Genomic DNA, 27,545 nt, shown 5'->3' on the forward strand with positions numbered 1-27,545 from the left:
ATGGCTTCCTCACTCAGCCTGCTTCCTTACAGAACTCAGGAACATCAGCCCAGGGATGCCCCCATCCACTGGGGCTGAGCCTTCCCCAACTGATTTCTAGTTAAGATAACACCTTGTCTGTTTACAGTTGGGGTTTCTGGGGGCATTTTCTCAATTGAAGTTCCCTCCTTTCTGATGACTGTGGTTTGTGTCAAGTTGACAGAAAACGAGCCAGCACACCAGGCTGTAGAACAAGAGACTGTGTCTCTAGAAGTCAATCCTAAACCAACCAAACAAACCAAAAATGAAGCAAAAATGTTCAGAAGCAGTAGGAGCAGCTAGGTCTTGTGTCATCTTTGGGGAGAAGAAATAAAGGAACATTCTAAATTTCTCAATTGCTGGACAGGTATGACCTAGTTTTGCCTAAGGGGCACAGAGGTCAGACAATATGGGAACACACACACACACACACACACACACACACACACACACACACACACACACAGCTGGCAGATTTCCCCATGTTGTTTCTTCTTACATACTTTCTGCCTTTCCATACTGTTAATTATAACTCCGAAGAAAACCTTCCTCTTTAATTACTGAAATCTTAGCTGTCCCCCGAGTTTCAATTTAAATGCTTCCTCCTCCAGGAAACAGCAAGGCCCCCAATCAGATACTCTACTTTCCCTCCCTGACTCCTTTGCTCTTGCATTTAATTTATATGACACTGCACATTGTTCTGTTGGGCGTCGTAGAGCAAGTTTGCCTTGAGGAGCACACGAATCTGGATTCTATTAAGCATTCAGTGTCTGAAGGAGAGGTGGATGTGCTATAAAATGCTGATGAGAATGAATTAATCCACAACTGATGCTTTCACCCTGAAATTCAATCATCAAAGCACAAAGTTTTCAGTTCTTTCAAGAGAGGTGAATGAAAACTCATTTTTAACCGACATACCAATGTATATCACCTATGGTACCTCTGTGCATATTGAACTCAATTTAGGTTTAAGTAACGTATTCAAAGTTTATACTAAATATGACTAACTAGGGTTTGATTAGATAGTTACTGTCTGTTTTTAACTGTCATTTATTTTAACAAAGCAAATTTTAAAAATACTTTATTTGACTTTATTTTATAGGCATTGGTGTGAGGACCTCAAATCCCCTGGAACTGGAGTTATAAACAGTTGTGAGCTGCCACTTGGGTACTCCTAACCACTGAGCCATCTCTCTAGCCCCTTAAGTGTCATTCTTAAAGCAAATTTGAACAGACTAAAAACTGACCAAAATGACTCAGACTCATTAGATCTAGCTGGTCAAACTGTGCACACTAAGAATTCTCATCAATGTCAGTTACATTGATGCCTACAGAAGTCAGCCTGTGCTCTTCTGAAAGGTCTAATATACAACAGCTTTCAGAACATATATAAAACATTAGCTTTCAGAATCCTGTGCATTTCCCTGAGCGACATCATTGTATAAAACATAGTTTTCTCCAGTTTTTGGTGACACATTTTCTTCTCTCTCTCTCTCTCTCTCTCTCTCTCTCTCTCTCTCTCTCTCTCTCTCTCTTTCTCTCTTCTTCCTGCCTTCCTGCCTGCCTGCCTGTCCCACGCGCGACTTCTCGCCAGCAAGAAACACGCGGGTACATAGAAATCCTTACTGTGACCAAACTTTATTATAATCTTAAAGAGGAAGCCTCGGCGCGCCAACATGGTGCGCTTATATACACCCTAGCGCGGTGCATCCACACCTGATTGGTTGTTTACCCATGATCTCATCAGGCACGCCCCGGAGTGGGCAAAGACCTGGCACGAAGGCACTCTTGCACATGCGCACAGTTAACTTCCTGAAAGGGAGTCAGCTGGTGTGGCGAAGGCTGGTGCCATCTTGTAATGGCGGAGGCTATCCTGGCCTTCCACGTGGGGCGCAGTGGAAGCCAGCGCCATCTAGCGGTGGCGAATGTTATTGTGGCCCTCTACACCTGCCTGCCTGCTTCCTTCCTTCTTTCCTTCCTTCGTTCATCTCTTTCTCTCTTTCTCTCTTTCTTTCTTTCTTTCTTTCTTTCTTTCTTTCTTTCTTTCTTTCTGACTTTATTTCATTTTTTTTGGTCCATTAGGCCATGAATTCATATGGAATGGGCTCCCGCAGCTCAGGCTCCTTTCCGTTAGTCCTCACAAAGTGGGCTTCTCTGGGTGTCGCAGGCTGGTGCTTCAGCTGAACCCAGGTGCCCTTCTCTTTGGGTTCCTCTTTCTTCTGAACTTTCTCCTTCACCTACTTCAGGAAGCTGTCTCTGCTCTTTGAGTGCTTGCTGTGCTCAATCTGCACATTGATCCTCTCTACCAGAATCTTGCCTTTAATTTGCTTGTTTACAATGATGCCCACGGCATGCTGGCTGACATTGTAGACCCTTCTGGTTCCTTTTGAACAGTGCCCATTCCCTTGATGTCTACAGTATTACCCTTCTTGTAGATTTGCATGTATGTGGCCAAAGGAACAAATCCATGTTTCCTAAAAGGCTTGGAAACATACTGAGTGCCTCTCCTCTTTCCCTTTGTGTTCGTCATTTTGGTGAGTTACTGGAAGATGGCTGCCGCAGCTGAAATAGTGAGTCTGTTTTCATTTTTTCTCTGTGAAGGGCATCACTATTTGCGCCGCATAAACCATAGGACCAAACAGATAAAATTTTACTAAATAGGAAATCGAAGCAGAAACACAAAGACATATACATATTAAAACTGTATGAAGAAGGTAAGATTAGTGAACTTCTCCACCATCTGTTTGCAATGGTACCTGAAAGGGAGCTCGTGACAGTACCAATTGCATCAAAGTCCAACATGGGGTACAAATGAGTTCGTATTGGGTTTGGGGTGACCTATGTCAGCAGGGATTTGCATCACTCCAACATGGGTAGTGACTCTGGAAGCTGAACCCTGGGAGTGGGGGTGGGTTGCACAGCTTACAGGCTATGCTGCTAGCTCTCTCTGCATTTGGGAGTGCAGTTGGAAGAGGGATGGAGTGAGGTGGGGTGGGGTGAGGTGGGCAGAGTCTGACAACGTTTTGTTTTTGTAATGTTAGGGAAAGTCACTCAAGAACATTTCGGTCTTCCAAGTTTCTGTCACTTTATTTTTTTAAATTTTCTGAGTTCCCTGAGACTCCTCTCCCTCTAGGAAGGAATGTTTAAATTAAGAGGAAACAGCCAAATAATACCCTTCAGCTTCAGGGGGTCTTTATGAACTCTGCAGAGATTTTAATCCTTTCTAGCCATTCTGTGACACACACACATCCCTCCCACCACAATTGTATCAGGTGGACCTGAGACCGAATAAGCAACTAAGACAGGAATATAGGAACCTGTGTTTGCAGAGGCCCTGGTTGAACAGTGAAATCACCAGTGCTTGGTAAATTAAAGCCAATAAAACTGATATAACTTGTGAGTTACAAAGCCCATGCTCTTACCCATTGAGCCATCTCCCACATGAGAAGTATGTTTTTTATAAGGTCTTAGTACCCTTTCTTTTTTTATATGTATTACTTTTTTTTTATTAACGAGTCTTTCTTATATACATTTCGAGTGTTATTCCCTTTCCCGGTTTCCTGGCAAACATCCCCCTAATCCCTCTCCCCTCCCCTTCTTATGGGTGTTCCCCTCCCCATCCTCCCCCCATTGCCGCCCTCCCCCCAACAATCTTGTTCACTGGGGGTTCAGTCTTAGCAGGACCCAGGGCTTCCCCTTCCACTGGTGCTCTTACCAGGATATTCATTGCTACCTATGAGGTCAGAGTCCAGGGTCAGTCCATGTATAGTCTTTAGGTAGGGGCTTAGTCCCTGGAAGCTCTGGTTGCTTGGCATTGTTGTACATATGGGGTCTCGAGCCCCTTCAAGCTCTTCCAGTTCTTTCTCTGATTCCTTCAACGGGGGTCCTATTCTCAGTTCAGTGGTTTGCTGCTGGCATTCGCCTCTGTGTTGGCTGTATTCTGGCTGTGTCTCTCAGGAGCGATCTACATCCGGCTCCTGTCGGCCTGCACTTCTTTGCTTCATCCATCTTGTCTAATTGGATGGCTGTATATGTATGGGCCACATGTGGGGCAGGCTCTGAATGGGTGTTCCTTCAGTCTCTGTTTTAATCTTTGCCTCTCTCTTCCCTGCCAAGGGTATTCTTGTTCCCCTTTTAAAGAAAGAGTGAAGCATTCACATTTTGATCATCCGTCTTGAGTTTCATTTGTTCTAGGCATCTAGGGTAATTCAAGCATTTGGGCTAATAGTCACTTGTCAATGAGTGCATACCATGTGTGTTTTTCTGTGATTGGGTTAGCTCACTCAGGATGATATTTTCCAGTTCCAACCATTTGCCTACGAATTTCATAAAGGCATTGTTTAGATGTACCACATTTTCTGTATCCATTCCTCTGTTGGAGGGCATCTGGGTTCTTTCCAGCTTCTGGCTATTATAAATAAGGCTGTGATGAACATAGTGGAGCACGTGTCTTTTTTATATGTTGGGGCATCATTTGGGTATATGCCCAAGAGAGGTATAGCTGCATCCTCAGGCAGTTCAATGTCCAATTTTCTGAGGAACCTCCAGACTGATTTCCAGAATGGTTGTACCAGTCTGCAATCCCACCAACAATGGAGGAGTGTTCCTCTTTCTCCGCATCCTCGCCAGCATTTGTTGTCACCTGAGTTTTTGATCTTAGCCATTCTCACTGGTGTGAGGGGAAATCTCAGGGTTGTTTTGATTTGCATTTCCCTTATGACTAAAGATGTTGAACATTTCTTTAGGTGTTTCACAGCCATTCGGCATTCCTCAGCTGTGAATTCTTTGTTTAGCTCTGAACCCCATTTTTAATAGGGTTATTTGTCTCCCTGCGGTCTAACTTCTTGAGTTCTTTGTATATTTTAGATATAAGGCCTCTATCTGTTGTAGGATTGGTAAAGATCTTTTCCCAAACTGTTGGTTGCCGTTTTGTCCTAACCACAGTGTCCTTTGCCTTACAGAAGCTTTGCAGTTTTATGACATCCCATTTGTCGATTCTTGATCTTAGAGCATAAGCCATTGGTGTTTTGTTCAGGAAATTTTTTCCCATGCCCATGTGTTCCAGATGCTTCCCTAGTTTTTCTTCTATTAGTTTGAGTGTATCTGGTTTGATGTGGAGGTCCTTGATCCACTTGGACTTAAGCTTTGTACAGGCTGATAAGCATGGATCGATCTGCATTCTTCTACATGTTGACCTCCAGTTGAACCAGCACCATTTGCTGAAAATGCTATCTTATTTCCATTGGATGGTTTTGGCTCCTTTGTCAAAAATCAAGTGCCCATAGGTGTGTGGGTTCATTTCTGGGTCTTCAAATCTGTTCCATTCGTCTATCTGTCTGTCTCTGTACCAATACCATGCAGTTTTTATCACTATTGCTCTGTAATACTGCTTGAGTTCAGGGATAGTGATTCCCCCTGAAGTCCTTTTATTGTTGAGGATAGTTTTAGCTATCCTGGGTTTTTTGTTATTCCAGATGAATTTGCAAATTGTTCTGTCTAACTCTTTGAAGAATTGGATTGGTATTTTGATGGGGATTGCATTGAATCTGTAGATCGCTTTTGGTAAAATGGCCATTTTTACTATATTAATCCTGCCTCCATGAGCATGGGAGATCTTTCCATCTTCTGAGGTCTTCTTCAATTTCTTTCTTCAGAGTCTTGAAGTTCTTATTGTACAGATCTTTTACTTGCTTGGTTAAAGTCACACCGAGGTACTTTATATTATTTGGGTCTATTATGAAGGGTGTCGTTTCCCTAATTTCTTTCTCAGCTTGTTTCTCTTTTGTGTAGAGGAAGGCTACTGATTTATTTGAGTTAATTTTATACCCAGCCACTTTGCTGAAGTTGTCTATCAGCTTTAGTAGTTCTCTGGTGGAACGTTTGGGATCACTTAAATATACTATCATATCATCTGCAAATAGTGATATTTTGACTTCTTGTTTTCCGATCTGTATCCCCTTGACCTTTTGCTGTCTGATTGCTCTGGCTAGAATTTCAAGAACTATATTGAATAAGTAGGGAGAGAGTGGGCAGCCTTGTCTAGTCCCTGATTTTAGTGGGATTGCTTCGAGTTTCTCTCCATTTAGTTTAATGTTAGCAACTGGTTTGCTGTATATGGCTTTTACTATGTTTAGGTATGGGCCTTGAATTCCTATTCTTTCCAGGACTTTTATCATGAAGGGGTGTTGAATTTTGTCAAATGCTTTCTCAGCATCTAATGAAATGATCATGTGGTTTTTTTCTTTCAGTTTGTTTATTTAATGGATCACGTTGATGGTTTTCCGTATATTAAACCATCCCTGCATGCCTGGGATGAAGCCTACTTGATCATGGTAGATGATTGTTTTGATGTGCTCTTGTATTCGGTTTGCCAGAATTTTGTTGAGTATTTTTGCGTCGATATTCATAAGGGAAATTGGTCTGAAGTTCTCTTTCTTTGTTGGGTCTTTGTGTGCTTTAGGTATAAGAGTAATTGTGGCTTCATAGAAGGAATTCGGTAGTGCTCCATCTGTTTCAATTTTGTGGAATAGTTTGAATAATATTGGTATGAGGTCTTCTATGAAGGTCTGATAGAATTCTGCACTAAACCTGTCTGGACCTGGGCTCTTTTTGGTTGGGAGACCTTTAATGACTGCTTCTATTTCCTTAGGAGTTATGAGGTTGTTTAACTGGTTTATCTGTTCCTGATTTAACTTCAGTACCTGGTATCTGTCTAGGAAATTGTCCATTTCCTGCAGATTTTCAAGTTTTGTTGAATATAGGCTTTTATAGTAAGATCTGATGATTTTTTGAATTTCCTCTGAATCTGTAGTTATGTCTCCCTTTTCATTTCTGATTTTGTTAATTTGGACACACTTTCTATGTCCTCTCATTAGTCTGGCCAAGGGTTTATCTATCTTGTTGATTTTCTCAAAGAACCAATTTTTGGTTCTGTTGATTCTTTCTATGGTCCTTTTTGTTTCTACTTGGTTGATTTCAGCTCTGAGTTTGATTATTTCCTGCCTTCTACTCCTCCTGGGTGTATTTGCTTCTTTTCATTCTAGAGCTTTTAGGTGTGCTGTCAAGCTGCTGACATATGCTCTTTCCTGTTTCTTTCTGCAGGCACTCAGCGCTATGAGTTTTCCTCTTAGCACAGCCTTCATTGTGTCCCATAAGTTTGGGTATGTTGTACCTTCATTTTCATTAAATTCTAAAAAGTCTTTAATTTCTTTCTTTATTTCTTCCTTGACCAGGCTATCATTGAGTAAAGCATTGTTCAATTTTCACGTATATGTGGGCATTCTTCCCTTATTGTTATTGAAGACCAGATTTAGGCAGTGGTGGTCTGATAGCACGCATGGGATTATTTCTATCTTTCTGTACCTGTTGAGGCCCGTTTTTTGACCAATTATATGGTCAATTTTGGAGAAAGTACCATGAGGAGCTGAGAAGAAGGTATATCCTTTTGCTTTAGGATAGAATGTTCTATAAATATCTGTTAAGTCCCTTTGGCTCATGACTTCCCTTAGTCTGTCTACATCTCTGTTTAATTTCTGTTTCCATGATCTGTCCATTGATGAGAGTGGGGTGTTGAAATCTCCTACTATTATTGTGTGAGGTGCAATGTGTGTTTTGAGCTTTAGTAAGGTTTCTTTTACGTATGTAGGTGCCCTTGTATTTGAGGCATAGATATTTAGGATTGAGAGTTCATCTTGGTGTATTTTTCCTTTGATGAATATCAAGTGTCCTTCCTTATCTTTTTTGATGACTTTTAGTTGAAAATTGATTTTATTTGCTATTAGAATGGCCACTCCAGCTTGCTTCTTCTGACCATTTGCTTGGAAAGTTGTTTTCCAGCCTTTCACTCTGAGGTAGTGACTGTCTTTGTCTCTGAGGTGTGTTTCCTGTAGGCAGCAGAATGCAGGGTCCTCGTTGCATATCCAGTTTGTTAATCTATGTCTTTTTATTGGGGAGTTGAGGCCATTGATGTTGAGAGATATTAAGGAATAGTGATTTTTGCTTCCTGCTATATTCATATTTGGATATGAGGTTATGTTTGTGTGCTTTTCTTCTCTTTGTTTTGTTGCCAAGACGATTAGTTTCTTGCTTCTTCTAGGGTATAGCTTGCTTGCCTCCTTATGTTGGGCTTTACCATTTATTATCCTTTGTAGTGCTGGATTTGTAGAAAGGTATTGTGTAAATTTGGTTTTGTCATGGAATATCTTGGTTTCTCCATCTATGTTAATTGAGAGTTTTGCAGGATACAGTAACCTGGGCTGGCATGTCTGTATGACATCTGTGCAGGATATTCTGGCTTTCATAGTTTCTGGCGAAAAGTCTGGTGTGATTCTGATAGGTCTGCCTTTATATGTTACTTGACCTTTTTCCCTTACTGCTTTTTAATATTCTTTCTTTATTTTGTGCGTTTGGTGTTTTGACTATTATGTGACGGGAGGTGTTTCTTTTCTGGTCCAATCTATTTGGAGTTCTGTAGGCTTCTTGTATGCCTATGGGTATCTCTTTTTTTAGGTTAGGGATGTTTTCTTCTATGATTTTGTTGAAGATATTTACTGGTCCTTTGAGCTGGGAGTCTTCACTCTCTTCTATACCTATTATCCGTAGGTTTGATCTTCTCATTGAGTCCTGGATTTCCTGTATGTTTTGGACCAGTAGCTTTTTCTGCTTTACATCATCTTTGACAGTTGGTCAATGATTTCTGTGGAATCTTCTGCTCCTGAGATTCTCTCTTCCATCTCTTGTATTCTGTTGGTGAAGCTCGTATCTACAGCTCCTTGTCTCTTCCTTTGGTTTTTTATATCCAGGGTTGTTTCCATGTGTTCTTTCTTGATTGCTTCTATTTCCATTTTTAATTACTTCAACTGTTTGATTGTGTTTTCCTGGAATTCTTTCAGGGATTTTTGTGACTCCTCTCTATGGGCTTCTACTTGTTTATTTATGTTTTCCTGGAATTCTTTCAGGGATTTTTGCGATTCCTCTCTGTAGGCTTCTACTTGTTCTCTAAGGGAGTTCTTCACGTCTTTCTTGAAGTCCTCCAGCATCATGATCAAATATGATTTTGAAACTAGATCTTGCTTTTCTGGTGTGTTTGGATATTCCGTGTTTGCTTTTGTGGGAGAATTGGTCTCCGATGATGCCATGTAGTCTTGGTTTCTGTTGCTTGGGTTTCTGCGCTTGCCTCTCGCCATCAGATTATCTCTAGTGTTACTTTGTTCTGCTATTTCTGACAGTGGCTAGACTGTCCTATAAGCCTGTGTGTCAGGAGTGCTGTAGACCTGTTTTCCTGTTTTCTTTCAGCCAGTTATGGGGACAGAGTGTTCTGCTTTCGGGGGTGTAGTTTTTCCTATCTACAGGCCTTCAGCTGTTCCTGTGTGCCTGTGTCTGGTGTTCACCAGGCAGGTCACTTGCAGCAGAAAAGTTGGTCTTAGCTGTGGTCCCGAGGCTCAAGTTTGCTCGTGGGGTGCTGCCTAAGAGCTCTCCGCGGTGGCAGCAACCAGGAAGATCTGCGCTGCCCTTTCCGGGAGCTTCCGTGCACCAGGGTTCCAGATGGCATTTGGTGTTTTCCAAGGTTGTTTCTTTTAAACCAGTGTTTCAATAGTGATCGTCTTACATACTATTCTTGTACAAAATAAGGACCTCTTGATCTTTAGCAAACACACTTTTCAAAGACTAGCAGAATGTGACCCTGGTGCATGATCCACAATGCCTTTGGACTCTTTAATGCTTGAGCTTGATCTTGAACTATGAAAGTAGCACCTTGACTTTGTGGAAGTTGGGTCAGAGAGAGTGGTCCTTTGGCGGTGCTCTCACAGTAGCTGTTTGGGATGATGTTTGAGTTCTGTTCTTGCTGTAGCAGAGTCAGACCTACTGGAACTGGAGTGTCAGAGAGTTGTAAACTGCCAGGAAGCACTGGGAACTGAACTCAGGTTCTCTGAAAGCGTCTCAAGCCAGCTCTCCAGCCTGTCCTTCAGTCTGTAACAACTTTCCAACAATGATCAGCAGCAGCTGGCAATGGAAGTCCAAGGATCTAGCAGTGGCAAAAAAGAGAGAGACTCTTCCTTCTTCCAATGTCCTTATGTCATATGTATTACTTTTAAAAAGACTATGCTTTCATTTCCTTATTAAAAAGCAAGTAAATAACAGATTTGCTAAGACCTACTAGCATGCTTTTATTTTGTATAAGTAAGGTCTGAAGAAGTGGACATCCACCTCAAAAATTTCTGGTTATAGCATTTTCATTATTCGACATTGAGATTTCTCACTGGCTGCAACTGTACTAACGGTATAGCAGAAAAGAGACAGGAATTGACAGAGGTTGAAGATAGCAACGTAACACACTGATGACATCACTTCTCTGTTCCTCCGTCCCAATTACATCACAGAAAGGTCATGCTGGGATGATGAGCACATTGTCTCTCTTTGTCCTCTCCTCAGAGCCTTCTGAGTGTCAGAGTATGATGGGATCAACATTCCACTTGGTCCCCAGTAGAGAGTGTGATTGACAGGGAACTTATTTCATCATTTGCTTTGACATTGTGGTTATCACTCTCTTTATATTTATCTGGGCCTTGTGGATTACTGCACTTCTGAAGGATTAGGCATTTTTCTGCTTGCATCAGAGGTATGTAAGGAGAACGCCTGCATGGTCCCAGGCAGCGGATGATTTCCTTGGCGCCCGACCAGAGCAAGGCTCAGCCACGAGTATTTATTACTCATTAACACAGGGACCATTTAGCTCTTGGGTCAACTCAGATACTGGAAAACTGGCTACTCTAGCACACTTAAAACCTGAGAACAAATTTATTTAATTTTAGGTCCCTCTGCTGAGTTACCTGCAAAAAACATTAGGGGGATAATGAATCCAGCCGGTGGACACCAGCTGATACTTTGCACAGTGGTACATTTTATTAGAGAGGATCTGGCATTTCCTCAATGAGGCAGGACCAGTCATTTGTTGATTTGGGCATCAAAGATGCAGCCTTGTCTTCTGGGTATAAAAACTTGCCTCAATATTGCACATATGTAACAAAGACTGTTTCCCACTGATTCAAGTACATGTGTTAACAGATAGCTTCACCTGGACAGCTAACATTCATAATGCACAGAATTAACTCTCTCTCCTTTGTTTGCACTGTGGAAGACAAATGAAGTTCTAACCAAGGGACTTCTATAAATTGTGAGGACAAATAATGCTGAGGTTGGCACTGGAGTGCATGAAGAAAGGCACTCCAAAGTTTATGCTTGCCTTCAGCATTTTGTGCTTTCCTAGGAGGGACCAGCCAGTTCATTGTTGCAGACATTTTAAGTTACAGCAGCACACCTGGACTAGAGTAAACACAGTCACTGAGTGGGAAGAAACCGGATAAGCCAGAGAAAAGACTGACGTGGGAGTAAACTAAGAAGATAGGCAGGAAGACGCAATACAAGGGAAAGCCAAGAACAGGTAAGCATAATTCTGATGAGGAAGACACCCAGTGACCTGTTAAAAAGGCAAGTGAATGGGAAGGAAGAATGGGGCAAAAACAGAGACGTTAAAAGTATCTTAAAGGAGACACATTTAAATTCTTAAGAGATGGTGGAGTTAGCACAGTGGTAAAGTATTTGCCTTGAAAACATGAAGACCTGAGTTCTAGCCCAAGAACACATAAGTCAACCTTGGTGGTGCCCACTTGTAAACCCAGTGCTGCAGAGGCTGACACAGGAGGATCCCTGGAATTCCTTGGACAGCCATCCTAGCCTGTGAGTCAGATCCAGGCCAATGAGAGTTCATTCTTTACAGAGCCAGCCAATGAGAGTTCATTCTTTACAGAGTCAGCACTCCCTGGGCACAAGGGCAGCAGACAGGCTCAGGTCTGTGTGTTAGTTTTCATGGGGACTGGGACACAAGTGTTAATGTGACTGGCGAATCATCAGTGTATATACAATGAGTCAGTAATTTGTAATCCTTTTTACTGGAGTCATCTATGAATGGCAGTTTGGGTTTCTGCTGTTCTTAGATCGCTTACAAATATTGGGTGCAGACATCAGACTAACCTTCTCCAACACATGGGGTGACACTCCACAGGCAGTTTCAGTTTGATGACTGATTCTTAGATGTCCTACAGACTGAAATGTGCCAGCCTATGTTAATCTAAGCTCTTGAAAAGCAATGCTTATGATGTGGAGATTGTTTTGCAAAAGTGAGGATTATGCTGGCAGGAACAGTTACACTGTAGTGTCTAATAAATGTTCCTTTCTTCAGAACCAAAGAAGGAATCTCCAGAAATATAGACATTGAATCTTTCTTTTTTTTTATATTTTAAACCAAAGACTTCAAAAATATTTAAATTATACCAATTCCAGGCCAATCACAAGAGGATGGGTTGTACATACTGGAAGTTGGAGCAGGAAAATTGGGTTACCAGCGTGGAAAACTGTCTGTTATATTCCCTGCACATGATTCTTTTTGCACCCTGGAGCTAGTGTCTATAGAAGGCACTGGGGTTGAGTTTGATTAGAAATCGAAACAAATAGACACAGCCAGAATACAGCAAATACAGAGGCGAATGCCAGCAGCAAACCACTGAACTGAGAATAGGTCCCCCGTTGAAGGAATCAGAGAAAGAACTGGAAGAGCTTGAAGGGGCTCGAGACCCCAAAAGTACAACAATGTCAAGCAACCAGAGCTTCCAGGGACTAAGCCACTACCTAAAGACTATACATGGACTGACCCTGGACTCTGACCCCATAGGTAGCAATGAATATCCTAGTAAGAGCACCAGTGGAAGGGGAAGCCCTGGGTCCTGCTAAGACTGAACCCCCAGTGAACTAGACTATGCGGGGAGGGCGGCAATGGGGGGAGGGTGGGGAGGGGAACACCCATAAGGAAGGGGAGGGGGGAGGGTGATGTTTGTCCGGAAACCGGGAAAGGGAATAACACTCGAAATGTAAATAAGAAATACTCAAGTTAATAAAAAAAAAAAAAAAGAAATCGAAACAAATGCACTGAAAATCTAAAGTCAGTGTTGGCTTATTTCTATTAGAACTCAAAATGCTTGCCTGTGGGAGGATCAACAGGAACACAGAACACTGGCATAGGAGTCTGACTAGTGCTGATTCCAAACAAGAACCTTGCAGCCAATGCTTCAGTTTAATGTCCATCACATGGAAGTTGCGTAGTCTCCCAAGAGGACTAGAATTCCCTTGCAAAGAGTTAATGGGCTTCCAAGTGCATGGGTGTTAGCCACTGTTGTGGTCAGACACAGTGCTCACCAGTGCCAAGTCATTCTTTATCATGTCTGTCACATGGACCTTTAGGTTCCTGGCTTCTCCACATCACGAAAACACCACCTACTTTTGCCTTTTTTTCTTTTGATCTTTTGTAGCCAGAGTGAAAATAGAGCAATCGTTTGCACTTAACTGTGTTTGCTACCGTGACTGCCACACAGCACACAGCAGTGGTAGCCGTAGCCCATTAAGAAGATACGAGGCATGATAGGCTGATGACACAGGAAAGCCTCAGAAATACAACTTTGGTTTTTCTTATACAAACTCTGGAATTGTCACTAGTGAGCTAGGTTGGACCACACGGTAGAGGCATAGACACACAGTAGATGTGGGATTTGAACCTAGCCTTTTATGTTCAAATTTAACATTGTTTAAGGTTAATGCATATTCATCTAACCTTAATGAATATGCTAGAGGAGGGCACCTAGGAGCACAGAATCACATATAATATTGATAGATGTGGCTTCATTCTTTCACAGTCTTTTCTGGAACACCAGCTCCCACATAGCAGACATTTGTGGTGGAATGAAACAGAAAACCAATGGACGCAGTGAGGGGGTCAGACAGGCCAGATCATAGACCGGCTAGCCTTTCTCAGGACCCATTGGGAATGTTTCAGTTGTGTAGACAGCAGTGGGCACTTGTAGGCAGATTCAGTAGTGAGAAATTCAAGCCCTACCTATGATGTCCTTGGAGAAATCACAACCAAGTACTTGGTCCAAGTTGTCCCACATTCAAATTACAAAGAGTCAGATAGAACTCTAAGTGAAATGAAAGCCTTCAAATATTTAAAAAATTGACAAGAAAATGTAAAAATATGTTTAGCGCCGCCACACTTTGGCCTGTCTGACCAGCCCACAGCATTTACGGTTTGCTCAACTTCCTTCCAGCCCAGACCTCTGTATATGGAAGTTGGGGTTCAGAAAAGATGCTGAAAGAATGAAGCCATAATGAACCATCTTGCAAATCTTGCGTGGTTCCATGTTCCTAGAATCTAGTGCCTCCCTCCAGCATTTGAATATGCATTAACCTTTATGCTATCTTAAATGTGGCGATAAAATGTTAAATACTCCGGGAGATCTTGGTCAAGCATCAGTCACCTGCTGGTGCCCATCCAGCTGAGTTCTGGACAGTGGGTGATCTGACTCACCTGCTGCTGTTGGTCTGTATTTGCACTTAAAAACCCATTTGTTAGCAAAGAAAACCGTAGTATTTGTTTCTGTGCCATTTAAAGAAGTGAAAAGGCTTAGTAAATTTTGTTTTAGAAGAGAATATAGTTTAAATGGCCTAATTTCAATAAAAACTCAAATTCTATCCTTATGATTCATATATGAAAATATCTCACTTCATCTTAAGTGTTTAAAAATATTTGGTGGCTAAATTTAAAATACACAAAACAGTGATATAAATGGTGATTCTGCTGTCGTGCTTTTCTATGTTGTTTTGTTCTAGAAATGCATACATTTAACTCCCACTGAGATGTAGGAGGAGGTACCATTATTATTCCCATTTTATAAAAGAGGAAACTGGTCCTGGGGAGTGAAGTTCTTGCTCAGGGTCATGCAGACCCAAGGAGCAGATACAGTTTGAACCTGGTCAAGGTTTGGACAGTCTGCCAAGGCCATGTCCCATATCTCTTCCTGCTTAGCCGCTCAGCTACACAGCTGCTCACCTGCTCACCTGCTCACCTGCTCACCTGCTCATCTGCTCACCTGCTCACCTGCTCACCTGCTCAGCTGCTCACCCACTCAGCTACACAGCTGCTCACCTGCTCACCTACTCACCTGCTCACCTGCTCAGCTGCTCACCTGCTCACCCACTCAGCTACACAGCTGCTCACCTGCTCACCTACTCATCTGCTCACCTGCTCACCTGCTCACCCGCTCAGCTGCTTACCTGCTCACCTGCTCACCTGCTCACCCGCTCAGCTGCTTACCTGCTCACCTGCTCACCCGCTCAGCTGCTCACCCACTCAGCTACACAGCTGCTCACCTGCTCACCTGCTCACCTGCTCACCTGCTCAGCTGCTCACCCGCTCAGCTACACAGCTGCTCACCTGCTCACCTACTCATCTGCTCACCTGCTCGCCTGCTCACCCGCTCAGCTGCTCACCCGCTCACCTGCTCACCTGCTCACCTGCTCACCTGCTCACCCGCTCAGCTGCTTACCTGCTCACCTGCTCACCTGCTCACCCGCTCAGCTGCTCACCCACTCAGCTACACAGCTGCTCACCTGCTCACCTACTCACCTGCTCACCTGCTCAGCTGCTCACCTGCTCACCTGCTCACCCGCTCAGCTGCTTACCTGCTCACCTGCTCACCTGCTCACCCGCTCAGCTGCTCACCTGCTCAGCTACACAGCTGCTCACCTGCTCACCTACTCATCTGCTCACCTGCTCACCTGCTCACCTGCTCACCCACTCACCCGCTCAGCTACACAGCTGCTCACCTGCTCACCTACTCATCTGCTCACCTGCTCACCTGCTCACCTGCTCATCCATTCAGATTTTCTGACTGTCCATTTAGAAAGGTTGGGGCAGATCATCCTGCTCTCTGTCCAAGGATTTCATATGACCCCAGAGGATTTTGGTTCATATCCCATTATCATAATGTTAGTTTAAAAATTGCCAGACTATGACATGGATTTAGGATAGCTTCAAACAACAGAAATAAACCTGGTGAGTACTCTCAGTCTGCTGTATGTATGGGCAGACTATGAGTTGATGTGTAGGCAACAGTACTGTCCAACTTGTCACTGTGGGCACCCCTGTGATGACACCCCTGTGATGACACCCCTGTGATGACACCCCTGTGATGGGTGCTGTCTGAGCAGAGGTTTTGATTAGTGACTGAACAGGTTGGTGCTTACCTTAGCCTACAAAATAAAATAAAATAAAATAAAATAAAATAAAATAAAATGAGATGAAATAGATGCTTCTTGTATTCGAGTCTTAAAAACTCCTTTTTTTGAAAATGATGCTCTATTTCTCTCTGAGCATGCAGGCTTCTCTTCCACATAGGTTGAGGAAGTCTTGTTAAGACCCAGGCATCACCATCAAGTGCCTTGTAACACAGAGAGAAGAATAGCAAATTCATGTGGATGGTAAGCAGAAGGAGCATGACAGGAAAAGGTCAAGAGATTCTTAGAATGTTCTAGAATATGTAATAAGACCATAGAATGGAAAAAAGTCCCAAAGTATACCTGAAAAAGAAGCCAAACTGTTGATGGTTGCAGGTGAGCATGATTGCTTATCTAAGAAATGGTATGTGGTTTACAAAAGAAGGGGGGAGGGCTAGAAGCGATAACAAGTTCACACAGATTCCATAAGCAAAGGTCAATAGAATTTCAAACAACTCAGAAGGTGAAATGTTCAAACTATTGTTTTGTGGCAGTAAGCATTGGCTTATTTTGATATTTGGATATTGTGGTGAGCATGCTACATCAGAACCATAGACATTGACGCAGACAAAGATATTTGTGTCTTTCCACAGGGCCAGAATTTATTGTATAGCAACAGATTCATAGAGTGTGGCAGTCGTCCTGTTCCAGTGGCTGGAGACTGGGACAGGCGTTTCCAAGTTCTTAGTGCCCCACTCAAAAGGAAAACACAGGTCCCAAGGGAACATTATCCAAAGCTAAGCAAGGTACAGCTCAGATATGCTATCAAAAGTGACAGTGGGCCACACAAGTGAGATAATTCGGGGGTGTTCCTTTTATGTGGGTTTGAGAGAGAAGAGCTTTGCTGCTAAGAGAGAGAGCATGGGAGGTTGTCTGTTTTCATTGACAGGCTTGGATTAAAACAGCCTTTACTCACTGTCTATGTGTCCCTTCCTACAATGTATCCAACTTTAATAATATATACTCTCCATGATGCCTAAGCATGAGATCATAAGAGGGGACTCTCCCTAAAAGTTCACTCAGAGGACACAATTTACTTCATTGTGCATGCATGCAAAACTGGTTCAGACTGGATCGGCCCATTGTCTGTAGTTCCTGGATACATTTCAAGATGTGTTTGGGTGGAAATGGGGTGTTGTCAAGCAGTTACCAATGGGAGTAGATTATTTCTGTTATTTAAAGCAGATATATGGACATCCTGATACAGGGGACTTCCAGATTGCCAACAGGTTGCTAGATTTCTTTTTCAGAAGGGCGTGTGTATAGCCCAAGCCAACTGGAGTACCTGGTTGATAAATTATTCCCTATTTCCCATTATTTGCCTCAGAGGCACAGGCAAAAACAATTTCTCTTATTCCAATATTAATTACTAATTAACTCTCAGATCACACATTACACACAGTAGATCTCTCTCATCTCCCCCCATACACACACATTATAAAATGGTGATAAAGGGTTAAGATGTATGCTAGTTACTTTTCTATTGCTGTGATAAAACACCAAGACCAAGGCATATTATAAAAGAAAGGGTACGTTTAGGTTTGCCATCCCAGAGGGCTAAGTATCCATCAGCCTTCCCTTCAGGAAGCTGTAGGCATAACAGCTGGAGCAGGAAGCTGAGGGCTTATATGTGAACATTTAGATGCCTGTAAACTTTCATTTTCACCCCTCAGATAATTAAATATTGAGAAATCGGGCCTGGCACCACACAGGCGGTCAATAGTTAGGAAAACAACTTCTGCCTTGGACCCTATTCATTCAATAATTGATTAGTCATTTTCGATCATTTCAATGAATTTGATGTCTTTGCTTTACTTTAAAAAACAAAAGACCGTGGAGGGAGATTTAAAAAAGAAATATGTGCCTGTGTATCTCTGTGTGGGGATATCCATGTGAGTTCAATGATGGAGAAGACCAGAAAAGGTTGTAGGATACCCTAAAGCTGGAGTTACAGGCAGGTGGGACCCACCCTATGTGAATGCTGGGAATTGAACTCCAAAATAGCACTATGCACTCTTACTCATAGAACTCTCTTCCAGCCTTACAATTTCCATTTAGATTGTGTGTGTGTGTGTATGTGTGTGTGTGTGTGTGTGTGTGTTTATTCAACAACATGTAACATTGACACCTGTGCAAAGTGGCCATTTTGCCTTTTCCTGAGCTAATGGTTTCAAAGTGATTGTGAGACTGGTGGTGTGGGAGTTCTCCAGGGTTAGCCTCAACTAGTAGAGAGCTCAAGGAGCAAAAGGAGAGAAAAGGATGGAACCATTACTGAAGTTTTAAAGTCTTAAAGAATCAATTAAAATCAAGCACTGTGGGAAAACCTTGCTAATTAAGGTAGATGTCTACCGTTGTCCAGACAGCCTTCTGGGCTTGGTGCAACATGGAGGACTCCTTTTGCTAGCAGGGCTTCCCCTTCTCTGACCTTAACCTCCATACACCCTATACCTGCAGAATATCCATAGCCTTAGTTAGATAACAAGTTCAACTTCTTTTCTCCCAATAGGAACGCGGTCAGCTAGCACCTGAGATTCCCGGAGTGCTTGACAATGCTAAGGAAGCGTTTTGGTAACTTAAGCCTTCAGCCAATGACCTTTGCCCATCTTGAATATTCCTACCCCGCTCGTCCCCAAAACTATATTATAATCCTCGAATCATCCCAAGTAAAGTTGATCTGCCCCCTGATGCTGGTCCCCATGTCATCATTACTCACAGGCCTTCTGGATCCTCATAGTCTCTGTCCTATCTGCGGACTGATATTCACCAAATATCCCTTGGGGTTGGGAGGGTCCCAAGGCACTTGGAAACTTTAGAGTGGCAACTGTCCTTAAAAAAATGTCAACTGGGGAAAAGGCACCCTCTGCCTAGGCAGCATTCTACCAGCACATTCTCTGGAACAATTTCCCCTTTGCAGTTTGGCAAATGCTTGCCAGAGAGCCACTTTCTCAGAGGTGTGGATGCTGCATAAGATAGATGGAGCCTTCCCGAAGAACATGATGGAGAGATCCAAAGATACCCTGTGCTCCTGTGGGCACCGTCAGTGTGTACAGACCTCAGAGTGCCTGGGTTCATCATGTACACATTAGATGTGCTATGAACTCTTAGCCAAATTCAATGCCAGTGTTTGGAATGAATCTGAAAATGAGGATTAGAAATGTGGAACTAGTCTTGCTGTTCCTGGGGGAGAAAATGTTTCATAAAGCAACAAAAATTAAAATTCATTAGTTCTCCTAAGTAGCCCAAGAACACAACTAAGAATGATCCCAAACTCACATGAAAATATCACTTATAATTAAGTGACTGAGTATTTAGGAAAAAAAGAAGCAAACAAGAAGCAATCTTGAGTATTTATTTACCCCACTCTGTATACCAAATATTTAAATGTTTTTTTTAAATCTACAAACATTGTAGGGTACAAAATCAATCCAACTTCATATATAATATTTTGTGCTAGAGTGAACTTTGTAAATGGTATAAGCCAGGAATTCGTAAGGCACACCAAGAAGACAAGCTGGCCACCCATCCAATGAAGTCAACATCTGTCTGAGAAAAGACTGTCAACAAAGCAAACCAACATGCTTTGGGAGAGGGAATTGTAATAACATGGCAGGAAAAACAACCAGGCTAATTTCTTTGATTTGTAATGAGTTCAAATAAATATTATAGTCAAAGTTAGATTATTTAAACAAGAAAAGAGTTAGGGGGTACATACAGGGTACCGATGGCTGTGGAAATGGAAGGCTTCCCCAAATGCTGGCAAGTTTGTCTTCACCATCTCACATGCCAAGAATTTCACTCTTGCCCCTCAGAGTGCACGTCCCTACTTCTTAGTTTTCTCATGTTTGTTGCTGATTATTGAACAACAGAAGGATGGGGAACACATGTGTCTCTCTGTTTTTAATTACGCCTAACTGCAATGATCGTAATTAGCTTCGTTATCTAAGCATTGCTAAGCTTCCTCAGTTTCTCAAATCAAGTCACACCAGCAAATGAACAAGGAAACAGGTTTGTTCTCAGAGGGTTGATGACTGATCAGGACATCAGGGCTCCTGCCTGAAGGACAGAGAGATTAAGTTGTTACCTTCTGAAAGGTTCCTCTCTAATCTCCATTTTTCTGTCCTCATGGTCCACCTCTGAAATTCCCACAATTGGTAGGGAGCTTCTCTCAGGAGGAGGAATTAATGTCCTTTAGAAGGTTCTGTTCACACATTGATAAAAAAAACTGGCTATTCTCTCTCTCTCTCTCTCTCTCTCTCTCTCTCTCTCTCTCTCTCTCTCCACGAGAAAAGAGAGAGAACATTGTTTACTCGCATATTTAAATTGTAGAATCCGATGTCAGCTTCAGCAATGGCTGCTCAATTTTTTTCTTTGCTTTTAAAATTTGTTTGTTTGTATGAGACAGGGTTTTGCTATGTACTACAAGCTGGGCTTAAACCAGTGGCAATGGTATCTCAGCCTCCCAAATGCTGTGATTACAGACTTGAGCCAGCATTCCTGCATGGAATCCTACATGTCTTTGTATCTTAGAGATCCTTCAAGGTGGACTTTTGGGGACTCTCTTTTTTGAAAAACCTATGTCTTACAGGGTTTTTTCTAAACCTGTGTTTAGATTTCACTTTAATTTTTTAACCTGTGTTTAACTTTTTTCTCTAATAAATTCCAACATTTTCCAAAACAACTTATGGGCATCTGGAACATTTTAAGACACTCCTGGTCCACATAGTGAGTGGTGGGTGCCACAGGCCATTGGTCCAGAAACTCCCAACACCCTGCCGTGGGGAGTCTTCACAGGGAATAGTGTAAGTGTATTCTTGTACTTGGGAGTCCCTCTGAAGTGACAGCAGGTGGAAAAACCATCTTGACCACCCTTCAACCTAGCTGTTCATCATAGATATGGCATACATGATTTTTTAAATGCATTCATTGTACATTGTATTTCAGTGTAGCCATTTTCTTTTGCTGTATCATACATTAGAAGCTGAAAACCACATTCACTCTCTTCCTTGGGACACACAGGAGATTGTCCCCAGGGCCCCCATGATGCCGAAATTTATGTGTGTTCAAGTTCTTGTGTAAATGTGATAGAATTTGCTGGTTACTACACATAGCCTCCTGGAGAGGGACCTTCATCTCCAGATGACTTACCATGCCTCTTGTGTTTACTTAGGTGTCTACCATAGTAACACATAGCAAAGTCAGAACCGATGCATCTCACAGCTGTTCACACAGCTCTAATCACCACAACGCCAGAGCCTCAGAAAGGGAGAGGGCCAGTGGACAGGCCTTAGAATTTGACTATTAATGGGATGTTAAACGGGTTTTGGGTATGGGACTTGGGAAAATTGGTTATTCAATATAGACCTTTTGGGAGTGGCTTATAAAAGATATCCCAGAGAAATCTTGTACCCTTTACATCCCTTGCCTATGCAGCAAAAAGAAGGCCCAATGACCCAGGAAGTGAGCCCCAAGAGACACTGACTTTATAGGCACAATGGTCTTAGACTCTGTACCCTTCCAAACTATAAGAGGCACATCCCTCTTCACAGGATGGAAACACTGTCTTATTATACATCATGCTATTTTCTTTGTACTGGAGTTAGTACACTATACTGACTTGGTGGTTGGTTTATTTTTCTTTTCTTTTTTCTTTCTTCTTTTCCTTTCTTTTTCTTTCTTTTCTTTTCTTTTCTTTTTCTTTTTTTGACAAGGTTCTGCTATCTGCCCAAGGCAAATTTTGAACCCTCCTGCCTTAGTCTCCTAAGTGTTGGACTGCAGATGTCCATTACCTTATTGGCGGTTAATTGAAATTTTAAGTTTTAATTTCCAAACACTATATGCATAATTACAAAATACTTGTCTCAGAGAGGAAAGAGTGATCCCAGCTATATTAAAATTCATTCTGATAAATAGATGGCTCGAGTTAAAATCTGCCCTTTGTATTTAATATACTTGTTAATACCCATTAGCGCTGTCCCTGTGACATTTCCAGTTACACACGTATTGTGCCCTGCTTCCTCTTGCCCTCTCTTATTGTTTCTCCCTGGGGTTCCCCTGCTTGCCCGTTTTCCATGTCTGACTTAACTTTACATAACACAGTACTCCCCCCCATCCACCAACTTCTTTGCAAATGACACGAGATTATTATTCTTTATGCTTGAATGAATATGTGTATATTTACCTATGTACATGTAGATTCAACATATATTCCATAATTGCTTTGTCCATTCCAATGTCACCTAGGGTGCTTCTGTACTTTGTCTGTTGTGAATATCTCCACAGTAAGTGTGGCTGTCCTGCATACTCATGAGTACTCCAGAGTGTCCCTGAATGGTACAACTGGATTGGACGGTGGCCCTACTGATTCTTGTTGAGGAGAGGACAGCTGTCATGACTCTGGGGAGGTGGAATCTCACATGGTTTGGAACTGCACTTTTAATGACTGAAGTCCTTGTGAGTGTTCACAGGTATTCATTGGCTGTGTATTTGTAGTTGTTTTAAGGGGTATCTCTTCAGAAAACATGACGATTGTGCTCATTATTAGACTTTCTCCTCTTTTGCCATCCATCTAAGTTTTGTTTAACGACTAAGATTTTCTCCCATTCTTTAGACCGTCTGTGCTCCGTAGAAGCATTCTGGTTTGTTGTAATCATGTCACTGATTCTTTTATTTCCCGAGCTGTTGAGTTCCCACCCAGGATGCGGTTGCCTATGCTCAGATCTCCACATTTTCCTCTTCTTGCAGCAGTTTCCACAGTGCAGGTGTTTGGTGGGAATCGGGTCTCAAAGCTAAAATCTGTTGACGGAAGATGTGAGTTTCGGTGCTGGTTTAAACAGACGCTGTGTGCGCATACGATTCAGATATTTCCCCAGTCAGGAGTGGGCCTTTGCTTTCTCAGCTTCACCAAGGGCTTGCCAATCACAGTTTCACACTTTATAGCGTGCACAGGTTTGAGTCTGCCGCCTGTGATTATTCCCCCGGGCCCTTGTGCTTGACTATTTAATGCAATAACTTAGAAGGCATTGTTCCCCCCTGCCCCCATCTTAGGATGTAATTAATGAATAATTAACTGGAGGTTGACTCCAGAGATCCCAGACCAACCCTCATAACTGTGTTTGTATCTCCTGAGTGTGCCTTATCACAGTTGTCTGGCTTCTTGCTTCTCATTTCCCTGTGATAAGGTTCCGGGCACAGCGCTCTCCGGAAGTGAGCTCGCAGGGCTGCCTGGCGAGTTTATTTGAGGAAGGAAATAATCAATTTAGAGCTATTAGGGCTGGACCCTTATCCAGCTCATTTCCTTGTCTAATGCTTCACGAGCTGATATTACATGTTTAGCGAGACTTCAAAGCATCAGCCTGGGGCTGTGTGGGCTTTCATTAATGTGCAGTTTCTCCGGTGCAGCAAGTGTTTGTCATTAACATGACTATAACCCGCAGACTTGCAAACAGGGGCCATAAAAGTTGTAGGAAAAACTTGTGCCACTCAGCTCAGGACTCTAGCTTAGGCCACTATTAATTCTGAGTTGCTAGTGAAGTATACAAGGGGGGGTGGGGACAGTATCACACTCAGAGATGTGTGTGTGTATGTGTGTGTATATGTGTGTTAGCATTTGTGTGTGTTTGTGTGTATATGTGTGTGTGTTTGTGTATGTATATGTTATGTGTGTGTTTCTGTGTAAGTGTGTGTATGTGTATATGTGTGTGTTTGTGTGTTGTGTGTATATGTGTGTACACATGTATGTATGTGTGTATATGTGTGTATGTGTATGTGTATGTGTATGTGTATGTGTGCATGTGTGTGTGTGTGTGTGTGTGTGCGTGTGTGTGCACGCACGGTGGCCAGAAGTCAACCTCTGCCATCCTTTCTCAGGCACAACTCACTTATTATGGGGACAGGGTCTCTCACTGGGGCTTGTTTAGATAGCTAGACTGTCTGGTTAGTGAGCTGGGGTTTCTCCTGTTTCAGTCTTCAGGTTGCTGTTAGGATTACAGGTGCAGACCACCAGGCCAGTTATTTATTTCTTTATTGTTTATGTGGATTCTGGGGCACTGACTCAGGTCCCCGTGACTGACTGGCAAACACTTTACTAGCTCTCCCCAGCTTGATCCTCACAGATTTTGATTTGCTTCTTTCCTTTGCCCCGTAAGGCGTTGTCCTATCAGCAGGACAGTGGAAACTATAGATGGATAGATATCTAGTCCACGTCCAGGTGGGGACTTTTTGCCCTCCCAGTCCCACCCCCATTCATGATATTGTACAATCTAACCCAGAACCGTATCCACACAGGAAGCAGTTAATGTACCACCAATAGGTAAGAAAAACAAACAAACAGAAAGAAGAGGAGGAGGAGTTGGAGGAAGAAATAATTCAGGCATACCAGAAGGGATAAGGGCGTTATCTTGAAGGCAAGAGGATGACTGTAAAAATGTGCAATTAGAAGTCTGAGATTCTGACTATCTGCTCAATCAAGATAGCTTAGTGCTCATTGTGTGGCTGTCTTCTGGCTGTACACAGGAACACTGCTTACGGATCTGACTACACCGCGGGGAAAGCCTGCTGCACTCTGCCAGTCCTTGATAGATAGGTCCAGTTGGACAGAAGTAAGGAGACAGTTAAGTGAAATCAATACTTGTCTCATGGAACATTGCTTCTCTTCCAGCTCCTACTATAGCGATCGATCGAGGCAGTTGGACCACCGTGGGAGGGCTTCCGGTCACACTGAAGAGCCCGTTCCAGAAGGGGCTGGACTGCCAAGGATCTGCAGCTGCTGTTGGAGCTGCCCCTGGTCAGGAGAGGGAAAAGCAGAACAACCCCTGGGGAAACACGATAAAAACACGGAAATTGTAGGAAAATCACTAGCAGTTGTCTGGCTCTTTTTTCTGTGTCAACGGGCTTTTGTTTAATGTTTTAGGTATCTGAACGGCACCACGGAGGCTTTTGTTTGGTTTCCCTCTAATTAAAAATAGCCAGCGCTCCACAGTATGGTTGTAACAGTAAAGATGAGAGAAGAAAATGATAGGGGAATTCTAAGCTAACATAAACTCTCCTATCCTGCACACAGTTCCTGGAAGAGATTCCTCATCAGCTTAAAAAGATTTTTTTGGGGTGGGGGGTGCTTGTACTTAGTGATCAAACACATTTACAATTTTCGGTTTTCTACACTATGGGATTGTTTTGCTATGAGAGTCGTCTTGTGGTAATTTTAAAAGGGAGTTTAAGCACGAGCCTGTTTTTCTCAAATGTTCTAGTAACATTTTGAAAATTCTTTATGCCCAAATACAATGTAAGATTTGATTTGGCTTGTATATGCACTCAGTCTATTCTGGTTTAATACTCATTTGACTCAATAGTCTCATGGTTCATGATGTCCTAGGAAACTGTCCCCTGAAGCCAAGAGTTCCTCCATCTGGGAAATAAACGCAGGTGCAGATCTCATAGACTTTTGGTGTCTTGGTCTCAAGTACGTTTTAGTCTCCTGGGTCTGATGGGGGAAATGCTAGCCTCAAAGAACAAACTGGCCTCTGCCAGAAACAAGCAGATGGGTGCTTTTGGATCACACAGTGTGCAGGCACCATTCTGAATGTGTCCCCATCCTTTCCAAGTCTCCGATGATTTCTCTTAGACCTTAGTATACCCCCGCCCACATGCTCTTTCTCTGTGTTTGTATTTTAAGAGGTGCTGGTACTACTTCCAAGACCCCTTCCTTCTGGTTTTCTTTCTCACCCCCTTCACTTTCTTCTGTTATTGTTTCTTTTTGAGCTAGGCAAATGACTAGACCAGAAAATGACAGTCTCATCCTTGTATCCTGTGTACTCCTTATAAGTGTGGGGTTGGGCAGGAACAATGGTGCAGAATTTGTATGCTTGCTTACACACACACACACACACACACACACACACACACACACACACACACACACGACAGATTTTCTAATCTTGGATCTACCATAGCATTATAGAAATTGGCATTTTCATAGGTGAAAATAGTCAAATAATTCCGGTTTTAACATAACAACACACCTCCATTTATAAGAAACACTAGGAAAATTGATACTGTATTTTTTTCTGTCAAAAAAACCCTGAAATCTAAATGTCTATTTAAAAATGTACTTAGAATCCTTCACATCCCAGCTTCCTGAGAAAACCACACCAAATGTAATTAACGTAGTTTCAGATGTGCAATCCCCCGATGTACCATTTCACAACTGCATATGGTTTTTCTAAAAAACATCAATTGCTTTCAGTTGTTGCTCTAAATGGATGGAAATTTGTAACACCACTTGCTGACTTTAGTGAAGTTTAGTACCGGGATTATTTCAGCAAAAGCTGCTTGAGTTTTGCCCGTGAGACACAGCGTTCCTTCCGCTGGCAGCCCAGTGTGGGCGGGGCCACCTCTCGGCAGCTTTATCCAAGTTTCTCCCCTGTGGTTTTGATGATTCATCTGCCTCTTCCTGTCTCTAGATGGGGACCATATTTTGCCAAGAGTCCTGTTACACCCTCTCTTGTTCATAGAGAATTGCTCCCAGCTATGTTCTCGTTCCTGTTAACACCTGCACCAAGCTGTTGAGGAAAGAGTTTTCAAAGCCATCCTTTAAAAAAAAAAAAAAGAAAAAAGAAAGATCCTTGTCTCTCTGTAAACGGAGGGAACATTTCTTCCAAATGTGAAAGGAGTTCTTTATAAGGCCAAAATCACTCAGAGTTCCATCTAAATATTTAGTGTTAGCTAGCATTCATAAGGTCAGTTGCTATAGTGAGACGTTTTCATGTGTACACCACATCAAAACCCACTGTCTACTGTATTGTCATGACATCCCCCATAATAACTCATGGGTCCAATAGTTTACTGGAATGAGAAGAAAATTTAATAATATTTGTTTATTGGTACCCAGTGTTTGTAGTTATTAGTTTACTGTGAGTAATTTGAGATTTGAGAATATTCAACAGTTTACATATGGTGAATCCGTCCACTCATCCGTCCATTCAGTCTACTCGCTCACCCACCCCACCCACGTATTCACCCACTACATTCCCATTCCCACTCACCGATCCACATGCTCACCCATCAAGGCAGTCCATCCTCTCACCCACACATCCATCAACCACCCACCTACTTGCCCAACCACATTCCATCCCATCTCTCCCCTCTAGTTGGCACACTCGTTCCATCTATTTGTCCATTCCATCTGTTGTCTATCCCGCTTTCTGGATACTCTAGAGACATTTTGAGGTTTTGAATTTTTGTAGCAAAGGCATCAAAGTTTCTGGACAGTTGGAGAACAACTGAGTGGCAACCTCTCGTTAACAAAGTTTGAAGACTACACACTCTCCGTGAACATAGACATAAAAATCTAGGACAGGAGAAAATAATCA

At 42.6% G+C, this 27,545-nt stretch overlaps 1 long non-coding RNA gene across 1 annotated transcript; it reads left to right on the forward strand.

Moving 5' to 3' along the window:
- Window positions 1–15,765: 15,765 nt before the first annotated feature.
- LOC134485616 (uncharacterized) lies at window positions 15,766–25,608 on the forward strand. The gene is made up of 2 exons (XR_010063811.1): window positions 15,766–22,643; window positions 24,836–25,608. It is a non-coding gene; the product is annotated as an uncharacterized LOC134485616 (long non-coding RNA).
- The last annotated feature ends 1,937 nt before the right edge of the window (window positions 25,609–27,545 follow it).

Source organism: Rattus norvegicus, chromosome 2 (genome assembly GCF_036323735.1).
Source record: "Rattus norvegicus strain BN/NHsdMcwi chromosome 2, GRCr8, whole genome shotgun sequence".
Taxonomy (NCBI): domain Eukaryota; kingdom Metazoa; phylum Chordata; class Mammalia; order Rodentia; family Muridae; genus Rattus; species Rattus norvegicus.